Source organism: Prionailurus bengalensis, chromosome D3 (genome assembly GCF_016509475.1).
Source record: "Prionailurus bengalensis isolate Pbe53 chromosome D3, Fcat_Pben_1.1_paternal_pri, whole genome shotgun sequence".
Classification (NCBI taxonomy): domain Eukaryota; kingdom Metazoa; phylum Chordata; class Mammalia; order Carnivora; family Felidae; genus Prionailurus; species Prionailurus bengalensis.
This window is the reverse complement of record NC_057356.1, coordinates 43082355-43095457: the sequence shown is the minus strand read 5'-3', so window position 1 is coordinate 43095457 and position 13103 is coordinate 43082355.

The following is a 13103-nucleotide window of genomic DNA, read 5'->3' as shown; positions in this document are numbered from 1 at the left end:
AGCCCTTCTCCCCATACCTAGAATTCCCCTGCAGCTCACAAATGGAGAAACTTCTGTCTCCTGACCTCCCTGGCCAGTGTTTCTTGGGAAGAGGAGTGGCTAATTAGATTGTGAGGCAGGTTTTACTAGTGTGTGGGGTTACTGTGGTTAAATTCACCCTTCCTTAGTCACTTCCTGCTGAAGGGGTTCCTAGCAAAGCCACAGGCTAAAGGTCAAGGAGTGGGCCTATGCCAGCTGAAAGTCATGGGCTCTTATTCTCTATTTTGCCCTTTGCTGTAGTACTGGGAATGCTCTTCGGTCTGGCCATTCTCCACCTGCCGTTGGATTTGCAGGTGAAACAAGTGGATAAGGAAGGGAAGTAGTCTGAAGCTCCTCTTTACCCTCAGGCCTGACCCTTTCTCCAGTTCCTTAGCAGAATTCCTGTGGAGGGCTTGCTCAGCTATTAACAAAGAGTCACTGTCTTTTCTTCTGTGTTCCTTCCCACTGCGCAGGCTCAGTCAGTAAGCCTGAAGGAAGGAGCTGGAGGGGGCATGAGGGAAGGGGGCCTAGGGAGGTCTGGGGACAGAGGGGCTGGAGGGAGGAGATGGGGGTGTCTGGAGGGAAGAGAGCTGGAGAGAGGGGAATTGGAGGGAGGGGGTGAGCCGGAGGGGGTCTGGAGGGAGGGGGGCTGGAGAGGGGGAGCTGGAGAGTGGGGTGGCTGGAGTGGGGGAGTTGAACCTTGAACATATTCAGCAGCAGTAGTCGCTGCCATCTAGGAAGCACTTACACAGTGCTGAGCATTTGATTTACAGTATTTTCTTCACTCAAAACTCTGAGAAATAGGTATTATCCCTGACATGGAAGCAGAAACTTTGAGACATTAGTAACTTGCCCAGGGCTACTTAATTAGCAGGTAGTAGAGTTGTAATTAAAATATTTTCTGGACTTTAAAGACTAGGAGTATTTAAAAAGACAAAGCAATTTCTCCCATGTTTTATGATACAGATTTATCAACAAAGCACTTTTTTGAGTTTGTAAGTAGATCTGAAGCTGTTTTTTGAGAAAAAATATTGTGGTCCTGGTAGCTTCTCTGAGGAAGCAGGTTGCTCTGTCTCTGGCAAGAATATAAATCAGGTTTCTAAATTTCCCCAACACTTTTAGCCATGCCATCTGCATGTCTAGGATCAAAAACATATGTATTTTCCTCCACTTTGCAACACAGAAGACTGGCATTCTAGTCATTTGTCACAATTTTATTGCAGTTTAGCACTTGCCAGCAGTTTGCTTGTGACATCTGATGAGACAGAGAGAATGAGAGACAGAGAAAGGAAGAACGTGAAAAAAGATTTGTTGAAATTGTGTTTATCTGTTTTTCTAGGGTCTTTAAGTTATTTTATTATATTATAGGAGACAATCAGAAAATAATGTTCTTGGGGCACCTGGGTGGCTCAGTTGGTTAAGCATCCGACTTTGGCTCCGGTCATGATCTCATGGTTCGTGAGTTTCACCCCCGCATTGGGCTTTGTGCTGACAGCTCAGAGCCTGGAGCCTGCTTCAGATTCTGTTTCTCTCTGCCACTCTGCCTCCCCACCTCCAAATATAAACAAACATGAAAAAAAAGAAAAGAAAAGAAAACATTCTTGACTGTGTGTGTGTGTGTGTGTGTGTGTGTGTATAACCATAGATCCCTTAGAAATATCTTTGTAAGAATAACTAAATAGTGTTAGGCTAATCTGTGTTTTACTGATTTCTAGGGCTGCTTTAATTGATCTGGCAGGTGTCCCTTTTCTCACCGTTCAGTGTCTGTCTATAAAATTGATGTTTGATGGAGGAAAACTTTCTTTTCAGATGCGGAAGGCTGATACTTCAGTCAAAGTATACAAATGTCCAGGCTCTCATACTTATTAAAATAACTATCCACTACATTATTCAATGTGTCTATATAAGCATCACTGTGAGATGCTAGAGTCCAATTCACTTTATGGAAGAATTTATGTGCCTTATTCTATTTGGAAGTGAGACCTCATACTATATGTCTTTGCTTTATTTTTTGGTTACCAGAAAACTCAAGGCCAAATGCAGACTCAACTATACTACTTAATTCTTTCCAGATGATAAGTATACATATTGTCCTTAAAATATTACACTTTTAATTTTAATCATCACCTTGTGTTTTAATATTTTGTAAACTCCCTAAAACACCCCCTCCCACTTAATTTTTTTGCCAATGGGCATAAAATTACTCCACAGATTACTTGGTAACTGTCCAGGGTCATTAACACCTTAAAGTTGGTGGTATCTGGCTTTTACCACCCCAATATAGTGATCGATTTTACAATTACTAATAGTAGGACAATCAGACATTATGTGCTACCTGATATATGCAATATGATGTGCATATCACCACTTATCAAAAACGTTAGCTTGAATGTAATCAAGCCTTTACATCTTCCAGTTCCTGAAAATAGAAGGAATAGAGAAATAAGTTAAGAAACAAAGTCAGATGTAGGATGTGGGAGATTGTTCAATACAATTGTCCAGGTCTCTTAAAAAACTAAGTTTCATGAAAATAGGAGGTAGAGTGTGTTCTAGATTAAAAGAGATGGGAACAGGCACAGAAACTAGATCAACAGTCATCATGGATGGGCTTGTAAAATAGTACAGCCACTTTGGAAAACAGTTTACAAGCTAAATGTACATTTACTATGTGATCCCCTGCAGTTCTTCACCTAGGTATTCACCCAAGAGAAAATATATATTCACACAAGGACTTGTATATGAATGTTTGTTGCAGCATTATTTGTGAATGTCCCAAACTGGAAACAATCCAGATGTCCATCAACTGGCAAAAGGATAAACAAGATGTGATGTATGCGTACAATGGGATATTCCTCAGCCATAAAAAAGGAAGAACTATTGCTATATGTTATAACACAGATGAACATCAAAAACATTATGCTAAATAAAAGAAGCCAGATGCAAAAGACTGCGCATTGTATGATTCCATCGATATGAAATGTTTAGAAAAAGCAAATACATAAAGATGGTAAGTAGGTTAGTGGTTGTCAGGAGCCAAGGGTAGAAACAGACATTATAATGGTCATCAGGGATCTTTTTGGCGTAAAAAAAAGTGTTCTAAGAATGGATTGTGGTGATGGGTGCCCAACTCCATACATTTACTAAAAATAATTGTATTGTACACTTAAAATGAAAATTTAAGTATAGAAATTAAACCTCAATAAAACTGATTTTAAAAAGGATATGGCTGAAGTGATGTTGTGTGGTCCTAGACCCCCAGAGACCTTGTAGATTTCACCTTCCCCTACTGAAACCTTCCCTGAGACTGTCACGGAAGAGAACTGAGGTGCCCAGCCAACAGCCAGCACCAGCCACTGGACCTGGGAATGAGGCCACCTTGAATTTTTCATCCCAGCCGACTTCTAGGTGACTGCAGCCATAGGAGCGAGCGTAAGGGAGACCAGCAGAGGAAAAACCCAGCTGATCCGTGAATCATAAGACATAATAGTTTTATGGTAATAACATATAGAGATACAATTAAATAAAAATATATGGGTCAAGCAATATGGCAAAGTGTTAACAATTGTATTTACATGGTGGCTATATGATGATTTATTGTGCTATTTCTACTATGTGTTTGAAAAATTTTAAACAAAAAGTTAAAATTGGCACATAGGAGAAAGCACACCCAAATAAGAAAATAGGCATTTTGGGTGGTTATAGGTGTCTCCCTCAGTTGATGTCTGCACTTCCACCCATGCAATTCTTGGAATTTGAGATACATCCCGAATGAGTAGCCACTGAGTGGGGAGCACAAGGGATTCTAATCAGAGGAAAAAGCAGATGCAGAGAGATAGAAACAGGACAGGGCATGGTTCAGTTGGGGCTTACTCATTTATTCAACAAAAATTACTAGCAGTGTACTTGGCACTGATAAGGGTACTGGGGATTCATTCAGTAGTGAACAAACTGGCTAAAATTCTCGCCTAATCAGAGCTTACATTCTAGCGAAGGAAGACAAATAATAATTAACAAACAATTGGATGGTATATATGGAATATTCAGTTAATCAGGAGTGGATCCAGGTTTTGTGAGGTTATACACACTTGGAACATGCATCACCAAAATAAAAGAAAGGATCTTTTGTGGGAAATTTTACAAAGATATGACCGTGTGACTACACTTCTGGAAGCCTTCCAGTGAGGGGTTATGGTCCTGATGCTTCTTCAGCTTGTAATGTAAATCTGCCCCAGAGTTCTTTGGATTTCCCTGGAAGAACCGGGATGAAGATTTGAATGTTAGTGGTGGATATGGGAATGTCCAGGCAATACCAGTAATGGATGGGAATGTGAGAGAGAGAAGAAAAGTCAATGAATGTGCTCATTCCTACCCAGGGAACTAGGAAAAAGGTCACTTAACTTGCTCCGACTCTCCTTGCTCACTTGAAGGGCAAGGAGACTGGAGTGTAGTTGTGTACACTATCTCCTGTCGGGCACTGGTTGACACATGTTCCTGGGGGCATTATTTCTGGGGCACTTCTGGCCTGTAGGGGGCAGAATGGGTGCCAGCAGTTAGAAATGGGACTGGCGAGCGAGCACCGGAGTACGAGTATTAAGAGGGAGATGTGGGTTTTGCCTTGAGGGCAATACCATTGTTCACACTTACCACCACTCTGATCCATTTATGCCCTGCATTAGGTTCATGGCAACCTGTCACCAATTCTGCATTGGCCAGTCACATTTTCTAAAAAATACTCTTGTAACAAGATTGTTGGAAATTCATGCTTTCTCGGCTCTAGTTGGTCCCCAAACTGCAACTAATATTCACTATCTCCCTCATCTGCCATCAGTCTAGACTCCCCCTATCCTTGGCTCATCTTTCTACTGGTCTAGGTTGCTTGCCCAGTGGGAAACCCAAATCCTTCCTTGGGGAGGTCTGAGCCTTTAATTCTTGTGTCCTTGCCAAGTGCAGTTGCTGTGTATGGAAATGACAAGTGGTGGCCTGGTGGATCCCTAAGTTCCAGACATATTCTTCCCTGCCCCAATTATGCAGCAGCAATCTTATTTCCTCACAATATCTGGGTCACTAACCTCCGCCAGTGTAGTAGCTCTGCCCTGCTTTCCAATCTACAGCATGAGAAACCAAAAATGGCAGGCAGAGCTTTCGCTTCAGTAGAACCGTTGCTTAACCTCTTGGTGAAGTGGACTTTGGTCAAAGAGAGCCTAAAATTGCAGGGACAGGAACTGCTTCCACTTTTTGTTTTCAAGACCTGTGTGCTTTACCTAACAGAGACCTAATACCACATCTTGGCCAGTTCAAAGTGATTTTATCCTTTCAATGTGGATAGAGAGGAAATACTGCAAAGGCCCAGGCAGAGAAAAACAGATGTTTTAAAAGGAACAAAGCATGGGCTTAGACTTTTTTGAATCCCAGAAGAAAATAGATAGATACCAACAATACTTGAGAAAAGTGTACAGTTGGGGAATTTAGGCTGGCCAGATTTTTGGTTTTTTGGGAAAATTAAAGGAAGGTGTTATCATGTGTGCTAAAGCCCTGACAAAATACTTGTATGGAAACGAAAATTGTTTGGACATATAACCAAGGTCATCAACAGTTAACCAATATTTAAAATTTAAGAATTTGAGAGATCATGGGGGGGCCTGGGTGGCTCAGTCAGTTAAGCATCCAACCCTTGATTTTGGCTCATGTCATGATCTCACCGTTTGTGGGATCAAGCCTCATGTCAGGGTCAGTGCTGAGTGTGGAGCCTGCTTAGGATTCTCTCCCTCTCTCTGTCCCTCCCCCACATGCATGCTCTCTCTCTCTCTCTCTCTCTCTTTCTTTCTATCTCTCTCAAAATAAATAAACTTAAAAAAAAAAGAATTGAGAGATCATGCCGTAAAGGACTGGTAACAAACATTAAAACCACTTAAACTTAGACTACAAAACCAAATGCAAACTTTATTGGAAACATTGAGGAAGACCTAAATTAATGGAGAAATAGATAACATTGAGAGAGGAAAGCCTGTGTGTTTATCCCACTTACTTATTGACTCTTCTGATGATGGCCACTGAATTCATTTTCCTATCACAAATAAGATCAAAATGAATATTCTTGTATTCTTCTTCCTAGGCACAAAGGCTAGAGTTTCTCTTTAATATGTACTCTAAAGTGGAACTCCTGATTAGAAAGATGGTCTTTATATTAAAAAAATTTTTAAACATTTATTCACTTTTTGAGAGACAGAGAGAGACAGTGCAAGCGGGGGAAAGACAGAGAGGGAGACACAGAATCCAAAGCAGGCTCTAGGCTCCGAGTTGTCAGCGCAGAGCCTGACGTGGGGCTTGAACTCACAAGTTGTGAGATCATGACCTGAGCAGAAGTCAGACACTTAACCAACTGAGCCACCCAGCCACCCCTTGAAAGATGTTCTCGTTTTCAATTTAATGAGATGTTTCTAAATCATTTTTCAAAGGGGCTGTACAAATTATCCTTCCACCAGCAGGACATGAAAGTCCTTATTGCTTCACATTCTTGCCAATACTTAAGACTTTATTATTGTTGAAATTTGTAAGAGTACTAGGGAGACTGAGCACTCTTTCATATGTTTACTGGCTATTTGACTTTCCCTGTCTGGTAACTGCCTGTTCACATGTTCTGTTCATTTTTCTGTTGGGTTATTTGTCTTTGCTTTTGTTTTTGATAACAGGGTTTCTGAATACATTCTAGATACTAACCATTGGTAATTTATATGGATTGCAGACTTCTGCCTGTCTATGGTGTGTCATTTGATTTTATTTATGCTATCCTTTTGGGCATTTGTTTTGTAGTGTTTGAGCCTTGGGACATCCACTGGAGGTGTCTGGGTAGTAAAGATCTGGGGATTTTTAGCAGGATGCTGAATGATGTACATGAATGTGGTTCGACTCTTATGCATTTAAATCCTTTGGGCAAGTCATTATTCTTTCTGTGTCTCATTTTTCTTATTTGTAAAGTGGCCATATTAATAGCACATGTCTCATAGGGTTGTAAAGATTGAATGAGTGTATTTTTTCTATTTCTGCATAAATTATCATAAATTTAGCAGCTCAAAACAACACAAACTTATTATCTTACAGTTTCTGTGGGTGAGGAACTGAGTCTGTTTTACTCTCACACGACCACCACACTCAAAGCACCTCTGACACCAGATATATGGGGCTTTTCCCCCACCAAGCAATTTTCTGTGACACTAGGTCTGTGTCCTACAATTTAACTCAAATCTGACACCATGTACCTGGAGACAACATCAGATCCCACAGGTTAAGGGCTCAGTCCTACAAGACTGCCCCCAACCTCACTTCAGATGCCAATTGCAAAAGTCTATGTTGCCACCTGTGCTTCTGACCCATAAGCTACAAATTTAAGGTTCCCATGACCCCCCCTCTTTGAATCTGATTAATTTAGTAGAGTGGTGCACAGAACTCAGGAAAACAGTTTACTTAATGTTGACCAGCTTATTATAAAAGGATATGATAAAGGATACAGATGAAAATCCAGATGGAAAAGATGCATAGAGCAGGGTATGTAGGAAGGGCACAGAATTTCCGTACTTTCTGAGGGCACCACTCTGAGGGCACCACCCCCATTCTTTATACATTCACCAACCTAAAAGCTCGCAGAATCCTGTATTTTGGGATTTTTATGGAGGTTCCATCATGTAGGCATAAATCATTACCTTCGTTTCTAGCCCCACTCCCCTCTCTAGAGTGGGTGTGGGGCTGAAAATTCCAAGCTGCTAATCATGGTTTGGTCCTTCTTGTGACCAGCCCTCAGCCAGGATCCCCCAAACAGTCAACTCATTAGAACAGAAGACACTTCTGTTACCTAGAAGACACTTCTATTACCTAGGCACTTCTATTACAAGGGATTTAGGAACTCTGTTCCTGAGGACAAAGACCAAATATTAGAACAAAAGATGTTCCTAGGGCTGTCATCACTTAGAAAGTCACAAAGGATTTAGGAGCTCTGTGTGAGGAACCAGAGACAGACATCAATATATACATTTTCTATTATCTTAGGGTTCCAAGCACGTTTTTGCTGGGTCCTATGCTCTCATAAAGCTGAAATCAGGATTTTTGCCAGCGTTTTGATCTCCCCTGGATTTGGGGTCTTCTAAGCTCATTGGTTGTTGGCAGACTTCAGTTTCTTAAGGTTGTAGGACACTTTCTTGCTGTTGACCACTGGGCAGCCTTCTCATATCCTAGAAGCTGCCTGCCTTCCCTGCCATAGTCCTCTCCCCAGCATGGCAGTTTGTGCCTCTGTGAGGCTCTCATCTTCCAAATTTCTTCCTTCAGGAAGGGCCCAGTGACTTAAAAAATTTTTTTTAAATGTTTATTCTTGAGGGAGGGAGGGAGGGAGAGAGAGAGAGAGAGAGAGCAGGGAAGTGGCAGAGAAAGAATCCAAAGCAGGCTCCTCACTGTCAGCCTGAAATGGAGTCGAACCCACAAATCATGAGATCATGACCTGAGCTGAAGTCAGACACTCACTCAACCAACTGAGCCACCAAGGCACCCCAGGAACCAGTGACTTTTAAGACCTCATAGGATTAGGCTAGACCCACCCAGGATGATTTCCCTTTTGATTAACTCAAAGTACACTGATGAGGGGCTTTTATTACATCTGCAAAATCCCTTCTGCCATGTGATGTAATATAATCACCAGTTACAAGTCACACTCATACTCAGTGGGGAAGAGAGTGTAGAGTGTGTACAATAGGGGGCAGGAACCTTGGGGTCATCTTAGAATTCCACCTAGCATAACATTCCTACTCACTGTTCAACCTGCAACAGATTTTTGGTCAATTCCATAAATATTTGTATTATAGAACTTGAGGAATTTCATATTGGAGTTTTTTAAAAGTAAGCTCTACATCCAACATGGCACTTGAACTCATGACCCCCAGATCAAGGGTTGCATGCCAGCCAGTCGTCCCTTGTATTAGACTCTTTTATCTGTTACCCCCTGAGCCCTTTGGGAAAAGGCAGTCTTGAACAGAATGGAGGGCAGGAGTAAAAGTATTTGGAAAGGCCCCCTGCCTGAAGTCACAGAGGATCAGGACAAAGCCAAGAAGCTCTGTGTTTTCTTTTCAGGTTAGAACCAATAGCTAGAGCCAATGACATGCTTGTGTCCGACATTTGGTTGCCCTATTAATTGCACAGTTGAATAACTTTTCATTAGGTTTCCTCAAAGATGAATATGCCTTCATTCTCTTTAGGGTCTTTAGCAAATTAGATTTCTGAGTTATTTTATAAAAATTTAACTCTGTTATTTTTAATGATGACTGGAAGAAGGAAGAGAAATCGTCATTCATAGAATTTTTAGTGGGAAAAATAATAACTTTAGTATTCTTTAGGGGGAGCATTTTTGTGTGAAAGTTACCCATACGGTTCCCATGATTATTATTACTTCAAATATGAACCTGAGTGAAAAGAAAAATTTGCTGATTTTTGTGTTTGAGATTCATGTACCCAAGGCACAGGGAGTGTTCAATTTATTTGTAATACAATAAATTATGCATTAGATTAACATTTTTGGTGATTCATTTTCTCACTTATTAATTTAATGAATATAATTTTTCAAAGTGAGGTTTAATATTGTGAGTAATACAGGCCTATCCTCCTGGGTTAAGTGAGAATACCTTCATTTTCATAACTTACAGCATTATCCCTTATATAGAGAGGTTGAACCAAATGCCATGCTTGCTGCATTTGCCTGTATGAGGATGGTTTGTTTAAGAGGAAACATTTTGTGTTTGGCTGAAACTAACCATTTGGAAAAAAATCTCAGGAAACTTTACGGACTGAATTGTTTTCATGGTTCTAAGAATTTATAAATGAACTAACTGTGACAATGAAAAGAAATGGTTATAAAGATTATTACTTAATATAAAAGAATATGAACTAATGTCATCCAGAACTTAGAAACCAGTTTTGATGATACATATGGTGTATATTAGGTAATAAAACTATGTTCTATCTTTCATTTCAGTATCTATGAGGATAAAGCTAACTGAGCAGCAATGAGTATGGAGCACACCTAGCTCACAGAGAATCTGTGATCACTGGCATTTATGCAAAATAAAATTCATCAATAAGCTTTAAAAGAAAGAAAACATAATCAACATTGGATGCTATCATATAATAAGATACTCTATGTACATGTTGGAAATGCAGTTATTTAGTAGAGTTCCATTGTAAAAATCATACAGAATTCATTTCTGGGGGGTGGGTTAAACATAATTTAAGTAGGTTTCCCTTCAGTGTATCAATCATATGTGGATATTTCCAGGTGGAATGAATTTTTTGGAAATTTTGGAAAACAAAGTTGGTTTGTTCTAGTTCTGGGTAGTCCTACCTCTATCAGGTTGCTCTTCACTGCTACCAGATCTTGGCACCTGGCTGGCTCGTTTGGTAGAGCATGTGACTCTTACTCTTGGCGCTGTGAGTTTGAGCCCTATGTTGGGCACAGAGATTAAAAAATAAGGGCAACTGCTGCCAGAGCTTCTCATTTTTAAAGATGTTTTGATATGTGTATATGCTGAGAAATGATAACTTTGGTTAATACCAGTCACTTCACATAGTAAAAAATTTTTTTTCCGGTGATGAAACTTTTAATATTTACTCTCTTAACAACTTTCAAATATGCAATACAGGGTTGTTAAACTATATTCACCATGCTGTATGTTACTTCCCCAGAACTTATTTATCTTATAACTTAAAGGTTGTACCTTTTGACTACCTTCACCCATTTCATTCGTCCCTCATGCCCTGCCTTTGGCAACCATCAATCTGTTCTTTGAATCTTTCTGTTTTTTTTTTTTAATTCCATATATAAGTGAGATCATATGGTATTTGTCTTTTTCTGATCTATTTCACTTAGCGCAGTGCCCTCAATATTGTTGCAAGTAGCAGGAATTCCTTCTTTTTATGCCTAAATAATGTTCCATTTTCTTTGTCCATTCATCTGTTGATGGACACTTAGGTTTCTTCCATGTCTTGTCTATTAAAAATAATACTACAATGAACATGGGGGTGCAGATATCTTTTCAAGCTAGTGATTTTGTTCCTTTGGATATATACCCAGATGTGTAATTGCTGATCATATGATCATATGGTAGTTCTATTTTTAATTTTTTGGGGAACCTCCATATTTTTTTTCACAGTGGCTGCACTAACTTACATTCTCACCAATAGTGCACAAGTGTTCCCTTTTCTCCACATCTTTGCCAATATTTGTTTCTTGTGTTTTTGATAATAGCCACTCAACAGACGTGAGGTGTTTTCTCATTGTGGTTTTGATTTGCATTTCTCAGATAATTAGAGAAAATTGCATTTTCATGTACCTGTGGGCCACTTGGATGTCTTCTCAGATCTCTCTGTCTCTTAAAAATGAATAGCCTTTTAAAAAGAGAGAAAAAAAGAGAAAGGGAGACACAGAATCCAAAGCAGGTTCCAGGCTCTGAGCTGTCAGCACAGAGCCTGATGCGGGGCTCATGAATTTGAAGATCATGATTTGAGCTGAAGTTGGACACTTAACTGACTGAGCCACTCAGGCACCCTCAGATCTCATTTTTAAAAGAAGCAGGAATTGAGCTCTGTTTTGTATGAGATCTTCTAATTTTTAAATGTTGGCTCAATTTTTGTGAAGGTGCCTTTTGGCCCAAAGGAGGAAACATGTGTGTGGCCCATAGGAGAGAGAGATCTGTGTGGGGCATTGATATTGATGTGAAACAGAAAGAGGACAGGTTCAGGACCATTGTGCTTGTCACTTGCCTGGCCTTTTAGGGAAACCTCTCCATCTTCTGGACCTTAGCTTCCATTTATGCAAGAGAGGATTGGCACATTCCTGGTTCTGGGACAGGCATGTGGTGGGGGTGGGGGAGGGTCAAGGTGGTCAAAAGGTACAGACTTCCAGGTGTAAGCTAGATAAGTATTAGAGGGGCACCTGGGTGGCTCAGTTGGTTAAGCATCTGACTCTTGGTTTCCACTCAGGTCATGATCTCCTGGTTTGTGAGTTTGAGCCCCACATCAGGCTCTGTTCTGACAGTGTGGAGCCTGCTTGGGATTCTCTCTTTCCCTCTCTCTCTGCCCCTCCCCTACTCACTCTCTTGCTCTCCCTCAAAATAAATAAATTAATTAAAAAAAAATTTTTAAAGATAAATAAGTACTAGGGATGTAATGTACAACATGATGCATGTAGTTAACACTACTGTATGGTATATTTGAAAGTTGTTAAGAGAGTAGATCTAAAGACTTCATCCCAAGATCAAAACTATTTCTCTTCTTCTTTTTTTGTATCTGTATGACATGGTGAATGTTAACTGAATTTCTTATGGTAATCATTTCACAGTTTATACAAGTCATTATGCTATAAGCCTTAAACTTATATAGTGCTATATGCCAATTATATCTCAATAAAACTGGGGGGAAAGGAGGTGATCAGATGATATGTTCTCTAAAGATCCCTCCTCTGAAACTCTTAACATACTTTTTCTATTTTGTACCAGCAACATACTATGTTTCTTTGAAGAATCGTCCATTACAACATGAAATTCATACTACATTACTTGATTTCTCATTTATTTTTCATATACTCATTAGGTTCCCATAGATATTCTCAGAGAAGTAGCATGCTCCAGGTCAGCAGTAACTTGTTACTCTTTTGTTTTGACATTATAGGCTTTTTAGGGATTAACTTCTTAATTTATAGCCCAAGAAATAAAGTCCGTCTACTATATACAAAGGGAATTGGCATTGTAATTATTTTCTCTCTTCTTTTCATTCTGTGTGGCATTACTTTTGGGGCCATGATAGGAAGCAGAAAATGAAATAAAAGGTAGACGTATTTAGTGAATCTTAGCTTTTCAGGCAGTCAGTCTAGTTTATCCAGTTCCAGTTTCTACTTCACTTTTAACAGTGTAGAAATTCTAAAAATTCTAGCACTAGATGTAGTAATTCCAGTTTTGTAGGCTAGGCTGCAGAATTGGGTTTTTATTAAGATTGGTTTCCTAGATTCCTGGAATTTTTAGCAATCTGGGCTTGTTATGCCATCTCAAAGTGTTGTA